At 39.2% G+C, this 23,520-nt stretch overlaps 1 protein-coding gene across 2 annotated transcripts in view; it reads right to left on the bottom strand.

Annotated features, from left to right (window-relative positions):
- The window catches only part of FBXO34 (F-box protein 34), a 90,581-nt gene extending 67,214 nt beyond the window's left edge, over positions 1-23,367 (bottom strand). Inside the window, exon 1 of one of the 2 annotated variants that reach the window (XM_040477216.1) lies at positions 23,193-23,367. The gene's annotated coding sequence lies outside the window, so the exon portion shown is untranslated. The remainder of the gene's footprint in view (positions 1-23,192) is intronic. The other variant, XM_040477215.1, reaches the window with a different exon arrangement.
- Between the last annotated feature and the right edge of the window lie 153 nt (positions 23,368-23,520).

The following is a 23,520-nucleotide window of genomic DNA, read 5'->3' as shown; positions in this document are numbered from 1 at the left end:
TCTCTCTCTGCCCCTCGCCCGTTCATGCTCTGTCTCTCTCTGTCCCAAAAATAAATAAACGTTGAAAAAAAAAAAAATTAAAAAAAAAAAAAACTTTTCACTCTAAAACGCAGGAAAGATGATTATTTGAACACTTCTAGACCCTATATCATTGGCTGTTTCCATAATCCTCATTATCTTTGAAATTTTACAATATTAAAAACATTTAAAACTACAAGATCCTTCTTTAATGAAATTAAACTGTCTGAAGAGAACAGCAGCTATTAAAGGCATTAGCACCACTGACCAAGAATAATGAGGCCTCCCCAAACTGCTCACCTTAATGCAAAGCTCACCAGTTGACAGACCTTGTCTAGGCAGAGATCCCAATCAATTTTATTTTATTTATTATTATTATTATTATTATTATTATTTTATTATTATTATTTTGAGAGCGTGAGAGAGCACATGCAGGAGAGGAGCAGAGGGAGAGACAGAATCTTACGTAGGATCCATGCCCAGTGCAGAGTTCCGGGCTTGATCTCAGACTGTGAGATCATGACCTGAGCCAAAATCAAGAGTCAGACACTTAACCAACTGAGCCACCTAGGCACCCCCAAAATCAATTTTATACGGTTTCATTCTTCCATTTGATTGGGTAAATCAGAATCAAACATCTGTACCTTGAAAGAGACAAGGAAACAAAAGTTAAAGAAATGTGACAAAGTAAGAAAAAGAATTCATAAAACAGAAAAGATCTTGTCAAAAGCCTTGTAATTAAGATCCTCAGAAATTTTTGCATCCATAAAGCAAAACATGATGCCGTGAAAAAGCAAAAAAGAATGAGAAAAGACTCTTGGAAATAAAATATCAATTTAAAGAGGCAATATAGAGGAGTCGCCTGGGTGGCTCGGTCAGTTAAGCATCCAATTCTTGGTTTCAGCTCAGGTCACGATCTCAGGATCATGAGACTGAGCCCCATGTTGAGCTCTGCGCTAATAGCACGGAGCCTGCTTGGGATTCTCCCTCTCTCTCTGCCCCTCCCTTGCTCATGCTCTCTCTCTCTCTCAAAATAAATAAACTTTAAAATAAATAAATAAAAAGGCAATGGGGCGCCTGGGTGGCGCAGTCGGTTAAGCGTCCGACTTCAGCCAGGTCACGATCTCGCGGTCCGTGGGTTCGAGCCCCGCGCCGGGCTCTGGGCTGATGGCTCAGAGCCTGGAGCCTGTTTCCGATTCTGTGTCTCCCTCTCTCTCTGCCCCTCCCCCGTTCATGCTCTGTCTCTCTCTGTCCCAAAAATAAATAAATGTTGAAAAAAAAATTAACAAAAAAAAAAAAGGCAATATAAAGTTTGAAGTTGTGAAGATGAAATCTAGAAAATAGACAAAAACAGAGACAAAAAATTACCAAAGGACCCACAGCATCAATCCAGGAGATCAGCATTTGATTAGAAGAATTCCAGAAAGAACAGGGAATACAGTCAGTGGTATGTATTATAACAGCACTGGAGAGTGACAGATGGTAAGTACACTTGTGGAGAGCACAGTGTAACATATAGAGATGGTGAATCACTATGTTCTACACTTGAAACTAGTAACATTATGTGTCAACTATCCTTCAATAAAAAATTAAACAAAAAAAAAGAAATCCAGAATGAAAAGAAAAAAAATTGGAGAAAGTTTCCAAAAAAATATGTTTTCACCAAAAGATGATTAAGTTAATAGATTTATAGAAGTCTTACAATAGGGCCCGCTCAGTGCTCAAATGAATAGAGACCAACATCAAGACATATCATTGGAAAATTTCAGACAAGATCAAAAAGATACCAAAAGCTTTCAGAGAAAAGGCAGCTCATCTACAAAGGAACCAAGAATCAAACTGGTCTAGGAATTCTCATCAATAATGAAGGATACTAATAGTTGAGCAATGCCTTTAAAAATGTGACAGAAAAATGATGTTCAAACCTAGAATTCCATTCCCAGCCACACTAACATTCCAGTTTAAGAACAAAATAAAAACCCTTCCAGACATGGAATCACTCAAAATTTACCTCCCACACATCTTACCTTAGTATGAACACTAGCAAAACAAAGCAATAATTCAAGAAAGAGGAATATATGGGAAACAGGAGCATAATGAAGGCAAGTCACAGGAGGTCAGTTGGGCAGCAGTTCTAAATAAAACTCACAGAATGGAGCAGGAAGATAGAGGGCATCAAGGAAGCTAACTATGAAAAAGGGAGATACTAGAAATTTGATATCATCTTTAAAAAGTGTAACTTAACTGTTTCATAGGAAGCTATAAAAGCAAAAAATGCCCCCCAAAAAAGAATACAAATGAGAATTCTGATATGGGGAGGTAATGGCATCCTGTTTTACCTTTGGAGAATTACCTTCTTCAGACCCCTAACACATGTGTTTCATATAGGGTTGACCCCATACCCATCTCTAAGAGTGTGCATGTGACCAGGCTGTTAACTATACCAGTCTATTCTCTCCACCTTGCCATAACTTGTTTGGAAATAAACACACAGCCTAGAATGGGTGGCGGGGTGGGGGTGGGGGGGTGGCAGGGTGTGAAGGATCCTGAAAATAAAGGTAAAAGGAGGAAATCGGACTGATAACAGCAAGAGAGCAACTCTTCAAAGCAAGGATTGAGCATGTGGATCCTGTCCTACTCTATCCTCCTCAGACTCTCAGTTCTTCAAACCAATTTTCTTTTCCACTTAAGTTATGGTTGAACTAGTTTTCTAACACTTACAAGGATTCCTATCTTATATACTCCTCTTTCAGAGCAGGAAGTCAAAAGACACCATCTATTGTTAGTGAAATAAAAATAAATACATAGTATTTACCAAGATGACCAGAGAGCTAAAAATAATGGCAGAACTACAGCAGAAAGAAGATGGGGAATGGGGTAGTGGTGTGAAGAAATAATTTGTAATGGGTCTCTAGGTCTTTCAGGCAAGACACTGTCTGCTCTTTGTTCTGGACTGTTATTTTCTAAGACATTCATACGGCAAACGACCTTGCAAGATAGAAAGTCTTTTCTTCAAGAACAAAAAGCAGACATGCTTACTATCTCCCTCTGGAGCAAACGCCAGGCACACTTACTGCCCATTATAAAATATTTGAAATCTCTAAGCTCAGAGTCTTCTCCAGTAACAAAACCTACTATGCAAACAGGTATTATGTGGCCCTGTCTGCAGTGCCCTGTGGGAATTGAGGCTTAGGACACTGACACAAATGAATGCTGCTACTCTGGCTACTGCTACTGCTATGAGTAATAAACTGTACTTTATCTCTAACTGAGCCTTCCACCAGCATCCACAAAACTGGCAGGCTAACTTGTTAGCTTCAAGTAAGGTCAAATCTCAGATCCCTTATAATTCTTGACAGTTCGTAAATAAGAGTTAAACCTTGACTATCAAAGCAGAAAATCAATAGATAATGCTTAAAATTAGGAAACCAAGAAATGAAAGAAGTAAACTAGAAGAATCCACCAGAAACAACTGTTGTGGTTTCCCTGAAAAGGGAACTGAGGTGGGGAGGGGTGGGAAAAGGAACTAGTGCTTTCATCATAAACTCTTCTGAACCATCACATTTTTCCCTCACCATGAACATGCATTTGAGAAAAAAGCCTTTGCTGGCTACTTCAAAAGGGGAAAAAGAAGGATTAAGAAAAAGTTTTCAGTATTTCATCCCACTAAAATTGATTGGGAGTGTCAAGAAAAGGACCTCATTCAATATGATGTTCTCACCACAGTTCTAGAGACCCAAAAGGGACACAACTCTCACCAATGATCATTTCAGGCCAGAAAAGTCTCAATGTATCTCCAAAATAAGTACCTATGTCTTACTCTGGAGAATTTTTTTTTCCTTGAGAGAGAGAGAGAGACAGAGACAGAGAGAGAAAATGAATGAGTGGGGGAAGGGCAGAGAGGGTAAGAGAGAGAATTCCAGGCAGGCTCCATACTGTCAGCATGGAGCCCGATTCTGGGCTCAAACCCATGAAACATGAGATTGTGACCTGAGCCAAAGTCCAACACTCAACCAACTGAGCCACCCAGGTGCCCCTGGAGAATTTTTTTAAATAAAATGATTCTACTAGCTATGTACACAATAGTATCCTACAACCCTTCCTATCGTAAGAACATTACTGGGTTCAGCATATAAGTATGTATCCGTAAGCATGATTTCCTGCAAGTATAGGTTCTAATACACTCCCCATAAACCACCATGGTTTTAAAACTAAAATTAAAAATTAATTTATAATACTGGAGATACCCAGGTATGAGGCTCCTTAAGACAGAGCAGAAGTATTTTTACGGCAGGGGAAATAAAACACATCATCTTACAGACAAAAATACACAAACAGCTAATTAAGGTTCAAAAAGTAACTCACATTAAAGAATAAGAATTTTCTAATCAAAATCTGAAATTACAAATGATTTTGTGTGGTACACAGGGGATGACTATTTACACTGGTATAATTATATACATATTCTAGGATCTAGAAAAGATTTTCTCTTAAATCCAGAACAACAAAACCTACCCACTCTCTACCCCTCTATACCTATACTAAACTATACTTTCAATGCAGCTACATTATAATTTTTGCCATCCCACTGTATCTAATTCTTAGGGAAAATGAAGGAAGATCATACAAATTCTGCTCCAGAGATGAGCTAAATTGTTCTTGAGCTAAACTAAGTCTAAGTAATAGAAGATTTGGTTAGGAGCTAGCTCTGGTTCTATTTTAAATGTACTTTATTTAAATTGCATTGCTTAACTTTAACATAACATTACTGTTTCAGTCGCAGTGGCCTCATTCAATCAACTTAAGTCATGCGAAGCTGGAGCAAATAAAAAGATAAAGGTCTCTGTGACATCAGAGTTCCACAACGTTGTTTCTCATTTCTTTTTCACTTCTAGGTGCTCTTAAGTAGGAAGACATTTTGTGCAGTGAAATTCCTCTATAGGTCACACTGCTCAGAATTAAATTCCAGCTTCTACACACTTACTGGCTAAGCAAACTGCCTGTTTAACCTCTAAGACCTCTTAAGTTTTCTGTGAGAAAAAAGGGACAAGAATACATTCCTTATAGGGTTTTAATAAAGATTAGAAAAGAAAATATACATAAAATGTTTAGTATAGAGCCTAGTCAAAAGGAAGGAAGGAAGCTATTGCTATTGTCATTCCTCTTTGTGGAAAATCACCGCCAGTAGGAAATAAATGTTCCATCAGCACACAGTGGAACTCACTCAAACCTAGACTCTTTCTCATTAACCAAACCAGCACTGAAGGCTATGACAACTTCACCAAAAAGATGCTAGAGGTTTGAAGCAGATGATGCATTTCAGCAAAGCCAAAACTCAGTCCCTTTTACACCGAGAATATAGTCCTTAAACCTTGCACAGGTTTGCCTTGGTAGCACAATGGCACACAGTGGTCTCCAAAAGCAAAACTTTTTAAATAATGAAGACAGTACTTTCAAATATAAATTTTTAAAATAAAAATTGGGGTGCCTGGGCGGCTAGCGTCCACTGAGTGTCTGACTCTTGATTTTGGCTCAGGTCACAATCTCAGGATGAGATGGAGCCCGACATCAGCCTCTGTGCTGAGCGTGGAGCCTGTTTAAGATTCTCTCTCTCCCTCCCTCTGCACCTCTCCTACTCGTGTGCATACTCTCTCAAATGCTTGCCGAGCATTTATGAGGCACGTAGAACACAGTGGACAAATAGTCAAAGCCCCTAAAGGAACTACCACTGGTGGTGAGACAGTAAATAATAATTGTAAGTAAATTATACAGTATATGTTTCAAGGAGGTAGTTGTTATGGGAAAAAACAGACTAAGATAAGGAAACTTGGAAGTACAAGGAGAGAGAAGCAGTTACCATTTTAAACAGAGTGGTCAGGGGCGCCTGGGTAGGTCAGTTGGTTAACTGACCGACTCTTGATTTCGGCTCAGGTCACGAACTCATGTTTCTTGAGTTCCAGCCTCGCATCAGGCTCCGTGCTGACAGTGTGGAGAATGCTTGGGATTCTCTCTCTCTTCCTCTCTCTCCCCCCTATCCTGCTCACACATACACACACACACTCTCTCTCAAAACAAACTTCAAAAAAATTAAATTTGAAAAAAAATACTTAACAGTGATCAGTACAGGCTTAAGAAGGTGATATATAAGAGATTCGGAGAAGTAAGTTAGGCATGAAGTTTACCTAAGAGAATAGTGTTCTAGGCACAGGGAAAGGCCAATGCAAATCCTAACATAAGCCTACCTGATTAACGCCATCACCACTACCTAACAAATAAGCAAAAATGTCAGCTATTGCTATTTGGTCCCTCAACAGTATCTCCCTCTCTGCCCAGAAAATCTGTGCTAGCAAAATCAAATGAAAGAAATCAATTTATCTATTCCTGAAATCATTATTACACTGTATGTTAACTTGGATTTAAATTTTAAAAAAGAAATCAATTTATAAACTTTCATTCAACAAATGTTTACCGAACTGAACACCAACTATGTGCTAGGCACTGCTTTCGTGCTAAGGACACAGGAAGGAACATGGCAGGCACCACTTTCTATTCCAAATTATGAAGACCTCAGGAAGAGGCCCGAGGAGGACTACAACTACAAGTATAGGGAATATTTTTGTTTTCCTGTTCTTTGGCTTATCAGAGCTTCACTGCTTAAAACAACAACAACAACAACAACTTGACCTCGAGATAAAATGGGAGGATACCATACTAAATCTTAAAGTCTCTATCTTTAGAGCATAGACATTGGCCCTTTAAGTTTCTTTACCTAAATAGATGATAATTTCAAAAGTACTAACAATGACATTATACGAATAGCTTCTCCCCACTGCCCTTGAAGGACTAACACATTGCTACTGACAGTCTAATCATTTTTCTACCACTTTCCCAAGATTCACTTCAATTCAAAAAAAAAAAAAAAAATGATCTACCAAGTGCAAGGTTCAATGGTCTGTGCCATGATAGCTAAGAAAGAGGGCTCTGCTCTCCAAGACATCATCATGTGGTTTGGGAAAACATATGTATACATCCCTTTTTCTAATGTTATTTCCTACTTTAAAAGTAAGTGCAGCTCATAATACCACCTGGTTGTATGGAAAATTACTATGAAATTTTTTCCTGAAGTTCCCACCAAAAGCTTATTTTATAGAGTTAAAAATCTATTTTAAAAATATTATTCTTGGGCGCCTGGGTGGCGCAGTCGGTTGGGCGTCCAACTTCAGCCAGGTCATGATCTCGCGGTCCGGGAGTTCGAGCCCCGCATCAGGCTCTGGGCTGATGGCTCAGAGCCTGGAGCCTGTTTCCGATTCTGTGTCTCCCTCTCTCTCTGCCCCTCCCCCGTTCATGCTCTGTCTCTCTCTGTCCCAAAAATAAATAAACGTTGAAAAAAAAAATTATTCTATAAAAAAATTACAAGTTAGTAGAATATATTTATATAATTTATCTGAGCCCACATAGCAAATGTAGAATAGAAGCATAGAAAGTTGGGGCACCTGGGTGGCTCAGGTGGTTAAGCATCCAACTCTTGGTTTTGGCTCAGCATGATCTCACAGTTCCTGAGTTCAAGCCCCATATCTGGCTCTGTGCTGCCAGTGCAGAGCCTGCTTGGGATTCTCTCTACTCCTCCCCCATGCACGTATGTACACACACGTGCATGGCTCTCTCTCTCTTAAAATAAACCACCTTTGGGGAGAAAAAAGAAGCTCAGAAAGTTAAGAGAAACACAAGAAATTTTTATTATAGAAAAGGAACTAAATGGAATAGATTGGCTGATTACTTTCTTTTTCCCCAATTAAGTTAAAGGGTACTTTAAGATTTAAGTTTCTACATGTTAAGGAATGTACAAGAGAAAATAAAAGGCAAAAAAAAAAGCATTTTAACCTTGTGCCCTCTTCTACATTTAAGAGAGAAACTCCTGAAAAACACATTACTCGCTTGTCTTCCTGTCAGTTTACTGTGAAGTATGTGATATTGGGAGATAGTGCAGTTCAGTTCCAGACCACCGCAATAAAGCAAATGCCAAAATAAAGTCAAATGAATTTTTTGCTTTTCTAGTGCATATAAAAGTTAAGTTTATGCTATGGTATAGTCTACTAAGTATGCAAAAGCACTGTACATACCTTAATTTAAAAATACTTTATTTCTAAAAAATGCTAACCATCATCTGAGATTTCAGCAAGTCTTAATCTTCTTTGCTGGCAGAGGGTCTTAACCTCTACGTTGATGGCTGCTGACTGATCAGGATACTTCTGATCAGGCAATTTCTTAAAATAAGACAACAATGAAGTTTGCCATACTGACTCTTCCTTTTACAAAGGAGCATGCTGCTTGAACTCCTTTACAAATTGGAGTCAATCCTCTCAAAACCTACTGCTGTTTTATCAACTAAGTTTATGTAATATTCTAAACCGTTTGTTGTCATTTCAACAATCTTCACATCTTCACCAGAAGTCAATTCCACTCCAAGAAACCACTTTCTTTGCTCATGTATAATAAGCGACTCTTCACCTATTCAAGTTTTATCCTGAGATTGCAGCAGTTCAGTCCCATCTTCGGGCTGTACTTCTAATTCTAGTTCTCTCGCTGTTTCTGCTACCTCTGCAGTTACTTTCTCCACTGAAGTCTTGAACCCTCAAAGTTATCCATGAGGGTTAGAATCAACTTCTTCTAGATTCCTGTTAATGTTGATATTCTGACTTCTTCCCAGGAATCACAAATGTTCTTAATAGCATCTAGAATGGTGGCTTCTTTCCAGAAGGTTTTCAATTTTACTTTGCCCAAATCCATCAGAGGAATCACTATCTATGGCAGCTACAGCCTTACAAAATGGATCTCTTAAATACAAAGACTTGAAAAAAAAAACCCATAAATAAATAAAAATTTAAAAATAAAAATAAAGACTTGAAAATAGAAATGGCTCCTTGATCCATGGGCCACAGAATGGATGTTGTATTAGCAGTCATGAAAACATTAATCTCATACTACATCGCCATCACAGCTGTGATATTTTAATATCTGAGCAGTAGGTCTCACTCACTAGTAGACTGAAAATATTTGGTAAACCATGTTGTAAACAGATCTGCTATTATCCAGGCTTTTTTGTTCCATGTATAGAGCACAGGACCCAGGATTTTTGGAATGGTAAATGAGCACTGGCTTCTATTTAAAATCATCATTAGAATTAGCCCCTAACAAGAGAGTCAGCCTGTCCTTTGAAGACTTGAAGCCAGGCATGGACTTCTCTTTAGCTATGAAAGTCCTAAAAGGCATCTTCTTCCACTATAAAGCTATTTCATTTACATTGAAAATGTGTTATTGATTGGGGCGCCTGGGTGGCGCAGTCGGTTAAGCGTCCGACTTCAGCCAGGTCACGATCTCGTGGTCCGTGAGTTCGAGCCCCGCATCAGGCTCTGGGCTGATGGCTCAGAGCCTGGAGCCTGTTTCCGATTCTGTGTCTCCCTCTCTCTCTGCTCCTCCCCCGTTCATGCTCTGCCTCTCTCTGTCCCAAAAATAAATAAACGTTGAAAAAAAAAATTAAAAAAAAAAAAAAAAGAAAACGTGTTATTGAATGTAGCCACCTTCATTAATCATCTTACCTCCATGTTCTGGGTAACTTAATACAGCTTCTACATCAGCAGTTGTTGCTTTACTTTACTTCTCACTTTTAGATTATCAAGGTGGCTTTTTAAACCTCATTAACCAACCTCAGCTAGTTTCAAACTTTTCTTCTGCAATTTTGTCACCTCTTTCAGCCTTCAAAGAATTGAAGTGAGGACCTTGCTCTGGATTGGGCTTTGGCTTAAGGGAATGTTGCAGGTGGTTTGATCTGTCCAGTCCACTAACTATCTTCATATCAGCTATTATAATAAGGCTGTTTTGTTTTCTCACCATTCATATGTTCCCTGGAGTTAACACTTTTAATTTCCTCAAGAACTTTTCCTCTGCATTCAAATCTTGGCTGTGTGGCACAAGAGGCCTAGTTTTCCGTCTGTCTCAGCTCTGGACGTTCCTTTTTCACTAAGCTTAATCATTTCTAGCTTTTGATTTAAAAGTGAGAGATGTGCAACTCTTCCTTTCACTCGGAACACTATGAGGTCACTGTAAGGTTATTAACTGGCCTAATTTCAATATTGTGTCTCAGGCAACAGGGAGGCCCGAGGAGAGGGAGAAACAGAGGAACGGTTGGTCAGTGGAGCAGCCAGGACACACATTTATTACGTTCACCATCTTATACGGGCACAGTTCATGGCACCCCAAAACAATTACATCAAAGATCACTCATCACAAATCACCCAAATATAATAATGAAAACGTCTGAAATACGGAAAAATTACCAAAATGTGACACTAACACACAAACTGATCAAACGCTGTTGGAAAAATGGCACCAAGTTGCCACAAACATTCAATTTGTAAAAAATGCCAAATCTGCAAAGTGCAATAAAATGAAGGGTAGTAAAACAAGAAACGCCTTTATTTATGGGTATGGCTAATGAAACATTAAAAATGTTGCGAAGTGGCAGCTCTAGAAATCTTCCTGTAAAAAGGCTGGCATGTAACCTTCGTCCCTTCTTGCATCCTGCGGTGTGGAACGGGCTGCAATGGCTGGAGATTCAACTAGCTCAATGAGCACACTAGGCAACAGTGGAGCAGTAATAGTATGGAAAGAACCAAGGAGTGGGGGAAGGAATAAGGACCAGACTAGAGGGCTCTCTTAACCGCAGGGTTTGTTATATACAATTGTTAAAACTCATCAAACTGTTTAATGTCTGTGCAATTTACTGTATTCATTATGCCTCCAAACAAAACAGAGAGAGAAATACCACGAATGCTATACCAGCCCTAGACCAACTACCTGAATTTTTATAAGAGAACTTTGTTCGTTAACCCACTGCTAGTTTAGTTCTATCACTAATAATACACTCTTCATATAACAATATGTATAGGACAAAAATCAAGTAAAAGTCAATATGGTAGTATGTAGAATACACTTGCATTTTTTTAAAAAGTAGGGAGAATAGAATTGTTGCTTCCAGTGAGAGGAAAAGTGTGCCCAACAGACAGGGGAGGAGAAAACTCACTTTTTACACCTTTTGCATTTTGAACCATGAACACATTACCTACCCAAAAAATAAATGTTCTTTAATCCTACTAAATATTCTATTTAAATTTTCTGAAATTTTCATATATGCAAATTTTAATGATTTGAAGACTTATATTGACTTTAGTTTCAACATGATCTCTCACTGGACTAATTACCCAAAAACGACTAGACACAAAAATGACAAAAGAAAATGGTGAAAGGGGGGAAAAGGTAAGGACAGTGCGGAGAACTCTTCTTTCAAGGAAAAAAGACAAGAAACCATTTTAACCAAAAAGAGAAGCATTGGGGGCATTCTACTGCTAGAAACATATTATTTATCTTTTAATTTCTCATTATCTGCTTTCATTAAGAACAAACAAAAGCAGCTAGCTAAATCAAAAAAGGCCAACAGGCTTTTTCTCAGATTAGCTGAAAGAATCATACAAAAGGTTCTTTCTTGCTAGGGAAGTATAGATTATAAACAGTTACAAATAGTAACTATGAAAGTCTGTGAATCAGATTATAAACTGAAATAAAATGAAGATTTCTGAGCAATTTATCAAACTGACCTTCCGTGGTTTTCTTTTCTCAACACTTAAAATTTGCATATGTTAATCCTGTTACTTTTTTCATGGTATAAACAACGTAATAAATTTTTACCTGATTCTACAGGAAACAAAGATTAATAACTGCTGGACTTACTGAAGAAGCCAATTAAGAAGGGTTTTTTTGTTTGTTTGTTTTTTTAACGGGGCGCCTGGGTGGCTCAGTTGGTTGAACGTCCGACTTCGGCTCAGATCATGATCTCATGGTTTGTGAGTTGAAGACCCATGTCGGGTTCTGTGCTGACAGCTCAGAGCCTGGAGCCTGCTTTCGATTCTGTCTCCTCCTCTCTCTGCCCCTCCCCACGTGTGCTCTGTCTCTCAAAAATAAATACATGTAAAAAAAAAAATTTAAGATGGTTTTTTTTTAATGTTAAATAAACATTATCAAAGTATAAAAATTATAAAAATATTTTATACTATGCAGTCTTACAAATATATGCAACTAGAATGTAAAGGTATGTTTTAATTTCAGGAAAACTTACAACCTCCTGATAATAGAAGAAAAATGTGAACTTCCAGAAGTTAATATATTTTAGGGCTCAATAGGTTAACTGATTTTGGCTCAGGTCATGATCTCACAGTTTGTAAGATTAAGTCCCACTTTGGGCTTTGCGCTGACAGCCTAGGGCCAGCTAGGGATTCTCTCTCCCTCTCTCTGCCTCTCTCTCACAAAATAAATATTTAAAATATAGATATTTATTTTAGTAAATAAATATCCAAACAAAAACAATCTTATTTAATGATATTTGCCAAAAAGGGAAAGAAAAACCCACAAGGTGTTAAACAGTAAGACAAAATATATTCTTGAAGACCACTACTTGCCAAAGATTATATAGAAGATTTGTAAAATAATGCCAACAGAAAAAGTGACAGAAGTTAACTAATGCACTTAGCTTAATGCCTGGCATCTAAAACATACTGCAAGTTTTTTAGTAAATGAATAGTAATAAGGAGGCCTTGAAATTCCACAAGTTAAAAATGTTGGTATATAGCTATTTTATCAAGATAACCATACAATGTGTTAAATATCACACAGGCAAGAAAATATCAAATGAAAGACAGGATTCCTAAAGCATAAAGCCGTATGATCTTCTTCAGACATATTTTCAGGATCCATTTTCGCAGTCCTCTTTGTAGTAATCCAAATGAGCTAAAACATTATGGATGGCAGAAAAGCTCTTCATCTAACTGCTCCACTAGAGAAACCAACCCCCTAGGGCTAAAGTGACTAGTGTGCAGAAAGTGCCGAGAACCTCCAGAGAATAATCCTGATGACTGAACTTGAAATAAAATCTCTTGTCCTACTTAGGAAAACAAGTTTGCCACTCTTGGTTCCTGGACAATAGAGCAAATGTGTCCTTTGAGACTTCCTAATCAAACTCAAATTTCATCTTCAGAAACTCTAGCTAATCAATAATTCCTTACTATAGTTCCAAGAATGATCTTACAGCTTCAAGTACACTACTTTATAAATCAAATTAAATTCTTTCATTTTCAAGAACCAAATAAACATTTCAATACACAAACTCCTACCACTGAATCTGCTAGTGTCTAAGTTAACCAGCAGAGTAGAAAAAACAGAATTTCAAAAAATTTAAAGCTATAAATTTAAATAGCCCAGGTATATCCTTAAATGTGGGGGGGGGGGGGAAGCTAGGTCTTTATGTATCTACAATTTAGAGACATAAGATATGAAGCTTAGCATTTACTAAGGGAGATAAACTTAATGACACACAGGAAACAATTAGAGAACAGTAAACAACAGTATATGATGAAGTGCTAAAGTGCTAAGTGGCTGAGTACTCAATATACCCAGTGGGAGTTCGGAAAATAAACTGCAGAGGGATTGGAGAGTCCAAGGAGGTTTTATGGGAACAGACTCCTCATAATGAATGATTACATCTGAAGAAATAGAAAGGGAAGGCAAAGCTGAGGAAACTACCTAACTGAACCCCAGGTTTGTTGCAGGCAGTCCTAGAAACATGTGAGGAAGAAAGATAGGACAGACTATCTTAGGGAAAGTCTTAAAAGCTAAGGGGTGCCTGGGTGGCTCAGTCAGTTGAGCATCCGACTCTTGATTTTGACTCAGGTCATCATCCCAGACTCATGGGATTGAGCCTCATCAGATCCGCACTGGGCGTGAAGCGTGCTTAAGATTCTCTCCCTCCTTCTCCCTCTGCCCCTCCCCTGCTTGCACACACACTCTCAAAAAAATAAAAGGAAAATTTTTAAAAAGCTGTTAAATGTGATGCAGGAAACTAACATCCCAGTGGGGTTTTTGTTCAATTGACCCAGCAAGTGTACAAAAAAACTGAAGAGAATAATGGATTTATGAAAACTACACAGAGACAATTATAGAAATCTAAACCGAGAATAATCTATTGGTCTAGATCTGTGCTATCCACTACAGAAGCCACTAGCCACATGTGGTTAATGAGCATCTGAAATCACCAGTCTGAACTGAGATGAGATTTACATGTAAAATGAACATCGAATTTCAGACTTGACATGAAAAAAAGAATGCAAACTATCTCATTAATTTTTTATATTGATTACATGTTGAAATCATGGTGTTTAGGACATATTATGTTAAATAACATACTAAAATTATTTTCAGATGCTTTTACCTTTTTTAATGTGGTGAACTAGAAAATTTTAAATTACATACGGCTCACATTATATTTCTACTAAAAGGCACTGCTCTATGGTTATCTAACTTTTCTGACCCTCCCATTCCCATGATTTGAAACAATTTTAACATGTACCCACATAAATATGTATATACTTCTAGGGGAGCCTGGGTGGCTCAGTCATTTGAGTGTCCGACTTCGGCTCAGGTCATGATCTCACAGTCAGTGAGTTCCAGTCCCGCACCAGGCTCTGTGCTGACAGCTCAGAGCCTGGAGCTTGCTTCCAATTCTGTGTCTCCCTCTCTCTCTGCCCCTCCCTCCTCTTATGCTCTGGCTCTCCTTCAAAAATAAACATTAAAAACAATTTTTAATAAAAATAAATACGTACATACTTCTATATTTTACATACGTGCATGTACTACTGAACTTCTTTATTTTACATATGGTATAAAACATACACAAAAATACTAAAAGTATGCAAAAATAACTATAAGTTCTAATACTTTCCTTTTTGCAACCCAGTGGACTATCCCATATGCTCCAATTTGGAGGCCAGGATGTTAACAGAGACTTTGATCAGGGAAAGACAAATCCAAATGAAAAATTCACTAAAATGTGATGACTGATGGACTACGGGAGCAAAGGAGAGGGGATGAATTAAGGATGACATATTGGACATCTACTATTTGCTATTCAGCACCCTGTGGCCCCTGACTTTCCCTCAGGAAAAAAAAAAAAAAAAAAAAGCTAAGCCATCATGCTGTTTAGGTAGGAATGAACCTAACCTCAGCTCCAGGGGTAGGTTCAGGCTGGCTAAACTAGTTACCAAATATTTCTGGCCTTAGTAGTTGGTTCAGAAATGTCAATATAACCCAAAGTCAATGAGATACATGAAGACATCTATCTGCTGGGGCTCCTGGGAAGAGAAACTCTCTTCAAGCTATAGTTCTTAAGCTAAAGCACACAGATGCCCCAAAAAGTTTGGGTATAGAACTCAGGCTGTCTAGAAGCTAAGATGAGGGGGAGAAGATATCTTTAATTTTACTGAACTTAATTTAACTGAAATTTAGCATGCCCTTTTGTGAATTCAGTCAACAGACCACAATATTCTGCAATACCAGTCACTCTGTCACCAGCAGAAATCACAGATAGTTTCATATCACATTATCATTGCTTGCACTTACAAATAATGCCAATGTTTATCACTACTTGGAAATTATTAGACCCATACTAAATCTTATTATTTAACAAAGAAGCAATACTATCTTATAATTTTTAAAAAGTATTTTGATAATGGTATTTTAATACAGTTGCTTCTCTTTGTAGACCTATGTATTTTATTTTAAAATAATCACAAAGGCCCTGGACTCCTGCCTGAGTGGGCTCAGTAAGCTGAGTGTCTGACTTTGGCTCAGGTCATGATCTCACGGTTTGTGAGTCTGAACCCCTCATTGGGCTCTGTGCTGACAGCTCAGAACATGGAGCCTGCTTCAAATTCTCCCTCCTCTCTCTGCTCCTCTGCCACTCGCACTCTGTCTCTCTCTCTCTCTCTCTCAAAAATAAATAAACATTAAAAAAAAATCACAAAGGCCCTCAGCAGGTGTTGATGCAATGTGATTTCTGCCCAGTACTCCAAATGTCAAAGTGGAGAAATTCAGTGAAGCCTGAGTACAACAGCAGGAATAACTATAACCCTCTTAAGGTAGCCAAATGCCTCACCACCTAATTAGTGCTCCACGTGAATGAATGAACAAGATTCCCACTGTCCCTACCTACTATCCAGAGAAACTACAGCATAGAGAATGGGGAAAGAAGACCCTGTTGAGCTTGACCCTAGTCTGGCATGGTGAAGTGACACGAGAGATGTAAAATAAGTGGAAGACAACTGGTGCCCCCCTCCTCTCCCCAAGGTGGGGTGGGATCGGCCTGCCTTGAGGGTCACCAGTGAAATACTATTACTCTTTTTTTCAAAAAAAATTTAAGGGGCGCCTGGGTGGCTCCATTGGTGGAGTGTCCAACTTTGGCTCAGGTCATGATCTCACAGTTTGTGAGCTCGAGCCCGACATTAGGCTAGCTGCTGTCAGCACAGAGCCTGCTTTGGATCCTCTGTCCCCATCTCTGTGCCCCTCCCCCACTTGCTCTGTCTCTCAAAAATAAACATTTTTGTAACAATTACAATGAAAATAAATAAATAACCCAGAAAAGGGGTCCTGTAGGCTTCAGACTGCCAAAGGGTTGGATGAAGGAACAAAGGTGAGGCCCTACAGCCTCTGCTGAAACACTCATCCTTCCTCTCTGGATTTGATGGCATGAGCACCTAGAGCTTGAGCTGCTGACAAACATGCTGGGACCACAAAGGGACCAACACATCAGAAGCAGAGCTCATTAAATAACAGAAAAAAGAGAAAGATGAGGTTCTGATCACATAAGTACAAGTGGATCAAGCTTCACCTTTGAACTTTTCAATATTATGAGCTAGTAAATTTGAGTCAGTTTTTTGTTATGCCCAGAACATAAAAATCTGGTACAATTGAGAGCAGTAGTTTCCATCTCAGGAAACTAGAACAATACCCATGGTCTTTGCACAGAAATAGCAAAATCTGAAAAGACTTTACTTTGTTACACTGAGGGAATCTATGGAAAAGGAGTTTAGTTTTTCACAAAGTGAATGTCACTGCTCATTCCAACCCATCCTCACCTTCCTATTTTTCAGAGGCTGAACTAAAGACTACATTTTCTAGATGCCCTCTAAATTAAGGTCTCACATTTGACCTAAGAGCAGCTAAGCAGACATACCTGCATAAGATATGGGAGCAGAAAGTAACATCAATGGTACTTCTGCCCAAGGAAGGTAAACCACTACTACTACTACTACTTCTCCTTCTCCTACTCCTACTTCTTCTTTTTTTAAAGGTAAGTACGGTGGCAGCAGCTTTCTGATTCAACAGCACGGTCCACACTGGCAGTAGCCCCCTTAGCAGGCAAATTCTGCAGTGTCGTTCTGAGGTTTGTTCCTAGAAGCTCATCTACTCTATTCATTCAGCCCAAGTGTACATCTTTCTTTCCTAATAAATCCCATGTGCTACAACTACTTAGAACAAATGCTCTTGCTACAGACTCTTGAACAAGTACGAAGTAAATAGGGACACACAAAAAGCAGCATACTATTAGCAATTAGAAACCTAACAAGAGTTAACAGCTTATGGATACAGATGTAGCAAGGACCTGGAAAGAATTGTAATTGAGAAGCCCAAAGAGCTAAGGGCCAGATAACAAGGAGCACAATAAAGAGTCAAGACAGAGCTCTCAGTAGTTTAAATCTGGAAGAGAAAGAATTGCCAGCAAAACTGAGAATCAGAGATAGCCACAGAACCAAGAAAGGAGAGGCCTCAAAAAATGAAGAAATCATCGACACAATTAAGTACCAGATATGACAAACAAGAGAGGAATTTAATGTTTTTTATATTCCTTCCTTCTTCAAAAATTATCACTGGATATAGAATAATGTTTATACTCACTCCAAAATTGGGTCCAAACCACCCTTCTCTGCTAGTGTTGTTTAATACAATAACTTCTAATTTCTAATCAGTCTATTTAAATTAAAAACAAAACAAAACAAAACACACACACAACTCTTCTCTGGATCCCAAAACAAAGGTCCAATTCAAGACTCACACCTAGGAAGCTTTCTCTGGCAGTCCCATTTGCCTCCTCTTAATTCATATAACATTTATCTCTTTTTGGACACCTGACTATAACCCAAACTAAATTATAAGCTTAAAGAGAGTAGGAGCTGTGTTCTTCTTTACATTCTGAACACCTAGCACAATGCTACTCAAGTGTGCTAACAAAGCTAGCCCTTTGAAAGGGTATGTTCAGAAGAAACTGGTGGAAATAAGACTGCAGAAGATTAAAAAGTTAATTAAATTGACTTGGAAGGTACATGAAGGGAACTTCTTATAGTAATGGTAATGTTCTGTATTTTTTTTTTTTAATGTTTATTTACTTTTCAGAGAGAGACAGAACATGAGTGGAGGAGGGACAGAGAGAGAGGCAGACACAGAATCCAAAGCTCCAGGCTCCAAGCTATCAACACAAAGCCCAACGCGGGCTCAAACCCTGGAACCGTGAGATCACTACCTGAGCCGAAGTCGGACACTCAACTGACTGAGCCACCCAGGCGCCCCGGTAATGTTCTATCTTGTCAGGGTTATAGGTTACAAAGATGTATGAATTTGCCCAAACTAAGGGTATGGTATACGTAAGATCTGTACAATTTACTGTATGTAAGTTCTACCTAAAAACCAAGTAAACAAATAGTTCATGATGGGCACACTTAAATATTTAGGAGTAAAATACAGTTACTTTGAAACACAACAAAATATAAGATAAATTGATGAATGAATACAGGAAGAGGGAGGGATGGTAGGTTGGATAGATAGATAAGTATATAAGGCAAAATATAAATTACAGAATCTAGGTTTGCAGGTACTTGGGTATTCAGTTGTTCAGCAAACAATTCTTGCGACTTTTCTGTGATTAAAATTTTCCATAATAAAATGGCAGGGAAAGAAAACAAAAGTGGAAATGACGGCTGTGAGTTTGTCAATTTAAGAAAAGGAACAAGGAAGGAAGGAAAGAAGGAAAGGAGGGAGAGAGGGAGGGAGGGGAGGGGAAGGAAATAAGAAAGAAAAGGAATAACCTTAGAGTGGAAAAAGGTACACACAATGCCTGTGAGAGCGGGATATCTGGATTCTACCTCTTCACTCTGCCTCTAATTTTAGACTGCCTACACAGGCTAGTTCTGGCCTTCAGCACTTGTTCTTGACTCAAAGAAAGTGCTCACTTGCTAAGCTCCACTCATTTTAGAGTAATCCAAATCTGTGGAGTCTAGACCCTTTGCCAGTATCATAATCTATTCCCCATTCTTTTCACCTGAGTTTCTAAATACCTCTTTAAACTGACTTTTAGATAAGACCTCTGGCCAATCTGGCATAACATAACTGGTTCGCCCTCTTGGTCCAATTCTGGCTCCACCTACCCATGGGCCTCCATGGCAAGGAAATATTAAAAGAAAGGTCAAGGATCCTTGTAGCAAGGACAATTCATCTGCATGTCACAGTCCCTAGCTGAGGTACTCAAAAAATGTCTGTTGGATGAATGAAACCCATGCCTTATAATAAATTTAGTAATATTTAATCACACATACTAATGTTTAGTTTCATATTTAAACTAAACAGGGTAGGAAATGTATGTGCTAGGATTCTGCGGTTGAATATTAAAAATTTTTTTTCATTTATTTATTTTTGAGAGACAGAGAGAGCACAAGTGGGGAGGGGCAGAGACAGAAGGAGACAGAATCCAAAGCAGGCTCCAGGCTCTGAGCTGTCAGCACAGAGCCCAACGCGGGGCTCGAACTCACAAACTGTGAGATCATGACCTGAGCTGAAGTCAGATGCTGAACCAACTGAGCCACCCAGGAGCCCCAGAAGTTGAATATTTAAAAGGAGAAGATCCAGAGTCTCCTCTGTCGAGAGCTAACTAGAAGATGTTGTTGGAAATTAAAGGTTGATAAATTCTTTCAGCTAACATTAAGAAACACCTACACTCTAATTATTAGTACTTTCCTAGATAATATAGTATGTTCATCAGCTTCAACATACCATAAACATGAACTACAGAGAAGTTAAATTATGCAAAGGTAAAGACTGACAGGAATTCAATTTCCAGATGACCTTAATGCATTTGGAGTTAATCTCTTTTTTTGTTGTTGTTGCTTCCAAAGGACTGTAAATTATGCACTTGCTGAATTTTGCCTTTGTCACACATGACCTAACAAGGAAGGCATTCATTATACCATAGTAGTCTCCCTCAAGTATCTGGTTCTAAACAGCTGCAAATTTTGGAAGATTACACAAAATGATGTCTCTAATGATTAGTATGTTCTCCCCCAGCAAATATTAAACAAGACTAAGGCTTACTAGAATATCAAAACTCTCCAAGTTAAACTGAGCATAAATTTAAGTTTAGAAAATAAAGTAGAAATTTTGTACAAGAATTTAAATTCTACCTGTTAATAGAAATGATCCAATAAACATACCCAAAGAATTTGGAAAATTCATAAAATACAGCACTTTGATTTCTTCATATTTGCTTTAGCTGTCAGAAAGATGCCATAATCATTAATGAGTGGTCGATTTAGTCCCTTCAAATGCAGTAACTGAAGAAGATAACAAAATATTTTAAACACAATCTAAAATAAATGTCCAGTTATAAGAAGTAAAAGCTACTTCCTAGACCCAAAACTTCAAGGCCTGGGTAGAAAAACATCCTGCCAAAGGTAGAAACAAGCTGTAAAAATGTTTCAGAAGAGTTATGGCTTGCTAAATAGTTATACAACTATACACATAAGCTGGCTTTTTTATACCTGTCATTTTTCCTCAATCACATTAGAATACACTTAAAGATATTATTCTCCACCTATTCTCATGTTCCATTAGGGAAAAAAAAATCATAACTACTAAACACAACAGAGGGGAAAAAAAGCACTGCCAGGAAGAGATTACTGTATCATCATCATTTATATGTCTTTCAATTCACATTTAGTTTGACTTCCATCCCTTCCCAGATATACAAGTACTATACACTTAATTTACACAGAGCCACATAGCCTGCCCTTGAAAGGCTACCTGGAAAAGACCTGTACAAGTGTCCTTCTGAACCTCCTTCAATTTCATCACATACTATCTTGCCACGATCCTTTCATCTTAGAGTAGGTTGACTAAAACCCTCAATATCAGCAGTTTCATGTTAACTCGATACCTATCAGTCTTGAGGATCCAAAGGCTCAAATTCTGTCTTTAGAGCCTTCAATCAACATCATCACCATATAATTACTAATTTCTTAAAAGAAAACAAACAAACAAACAAACAATTTTCAGTACCATACATAACTGTCAGATTTCCAAGGTATGGTGAGGAGCAAAAAGAAATTTGTAAGAAAGCCTTCTTTTGTGAACTTCCAGTCAAATGCAACAGTAATTAATGAGGGTAAATGCTTGCTTTCATTTACTGTGTTAATGTACACAGTATAATGTCCATCTACATGTTGATGCAAAATTCAGAGAGACAATACCTATCAATCACCTTTAGAGGCAAATGAAGAAGAGGAACTATTAACAAGACAAAAAAATTACCATTACAAATCAAGGTCAATGAGGAAGGACTGAGGACTCCTACCCAAGCTTCCAGCTGAAGACCCTATATTGTAATCATACTTCAATCTTAAGGCAACTATTTTTCAAACTAGATTCTATTTAAATGATCCTATAGAGAGGAAAAAATTATATTGATATGCTAAAATATCTGAAGAGGGTCAGTAATGGCAAGTGACTAGCTTCTTTTCTGGCCTGATCTCTTTTGAAAGCTTTCGAAGAAAAACAATATTCACAAAGGAGCTTTAAAAAAAATCTAGGGGTGCCTGGGTGGCTCAGTCAGTTAAGTGTCTGACTCTTGATTTCAGCTCAGGTCATGATGCCATGGTTTGAGTTGAAGCCCCACATCCGGCTCCACGCTGACAACTCCGAGCCTGCTGGGGATCCTCTCTGCCCCTCCCCTGCTCACTCTCTCTCTCTCTCTCTCTCTCTCTCTCTCTCTCAAAAAAAAAAAGTTAAATTAAAAAAATATATTTAAAAAAATATATATATAAATTCTGTAGTTTCATATTTGAAAGTAATACAGACAAAATTTTAGTTACCTGTCCAGACAAGCAGTCCTGGGTTATTGTCATAGCCCAGTTTTAGTGGGAAAGCAAGAAAACAGCTTGTTGGTGAGTTAAAACCACAGGAAGCCCTCAATTATCCATGACAGTACAAGACAAGAACAACCTAAATAAATTAAATCTTCAGGTAATTATTGTTTAAAAAGAATATTGGATTAATTCAAACCTCCCGCCTTACCCCTCCACCCCCCCCCTTTTTTTTTTTAACGTTTATTTATTTTTGAGACAGAGACAGAGCATGAACGGGGGAGGGTCAGAGAGAGGGAGACACAGAATCTGAAACAGGCTCCAGGCTCTGAGCTGTCAGCACAGAGTTCTGAGCACGCGGGGCTCGAACTCACGGACCGCGAGATCATGACCTGAGCCGAAGTCGGCGGCTTAACCGACTGAGCCACCCAGGCGCCCCAACCCCTCCACCCCTTTACAACAGAAAAAGTTCATTTAAGGTCCGCCTTTCCAGCCACTCTCTAGCAAAACTGAGAAGAAGTAGATACCGTATTTGATTTCAAAACTGGGTAGCAAAAAAAAGAGTAAGGCAAACTGAATTATCAGCACTCCAGTTGGTTCTATTTCTTCAGCAATTCCAATCACAAAGCATCAAACTATGAGTTCAGCTTCCTAAAAGGCATTCACATTAAACACTCAACCTCCCCCAACCTCCTGATTTAGACTTTTCTAAATCAAATGTGTCTTGTCGAACTGTACTAACAATGCTTGTTTGAAATGAAGTTAAAGAACTTGACAACTATTAAAATTGTGAAATGCTGATATTGAACCACTTTCTGTTCAAATCCGCTGCAATTCCAGGCGTTGATAAAAGACTGAACTTCCTTTTTCTCCCCTCCTGGTCTTCCCCGCCCTCCCGCGCGCCAAGATCCCCGCGGGGTCTGCAGTGACATCATAGCCCATCTCTTGGAAACCCCTGACGTCACAGACACGAGGACCCAGAGCACTGTGACTTCATCGCTGACTAGGGCCGACCCGCAGTAGACTTGCGCCTGCCCGGAGGCGACAGAAGCTTCTGAGCCCCAGTCCTGCCCGGTCCCAGAGGAAGGTTAAGGGGAGGCGTCAGCTCACCTGCGCCGGGACGGAAAGGACAGGGTGGCCGAGCCCGGCGGGCGCGACCAGGCGAGGCGACTCCCGCCCAGGGCCCGACTTCCTCACCGGCCGCGGGTCCCGGAGGTGAGAGAGCCGGTCCAGTGCCTCCTTACGGCCTATCTGTGATCTCCTGAGCTCTAGCCCGGACCGGGGACCCGGCTGCCACCCGCCGGCCCGCCCGACCTTCCGCGGCCCGCGGGGGCGCTCAGCGCCCGGCCCGTGCACTAGCTGAGGCCGGCCCGGGAGGAGGCGCGGGCCGCGGGGCCCCTGCCCCAAACGCGCCGGACGCGCTGCGAGCCCGGGACCG

Source organism: Herpailurus yagouaroundi, unplaced genomic scaffold (genome assembly GCF_014898765.1).
Source record: "Herpailurus yagouaroundi ecotype Mexico unplaced genomic scaffold, PumYag 141, whole genome shotgun sequence".
Classification (NCBI taxonomy): domain Eukaryota; kingdom Metazoa; phylum Chordata; class Mammalia; order Carnivora; family Felidae; genus Herpailurus; species Herpailurus yagouaroundi.
The sequence above is the reverse complement of the archived record's forward strand: the minus strand, read 5'-3'. Positions and strand labels throughout refer to the sequence as shown.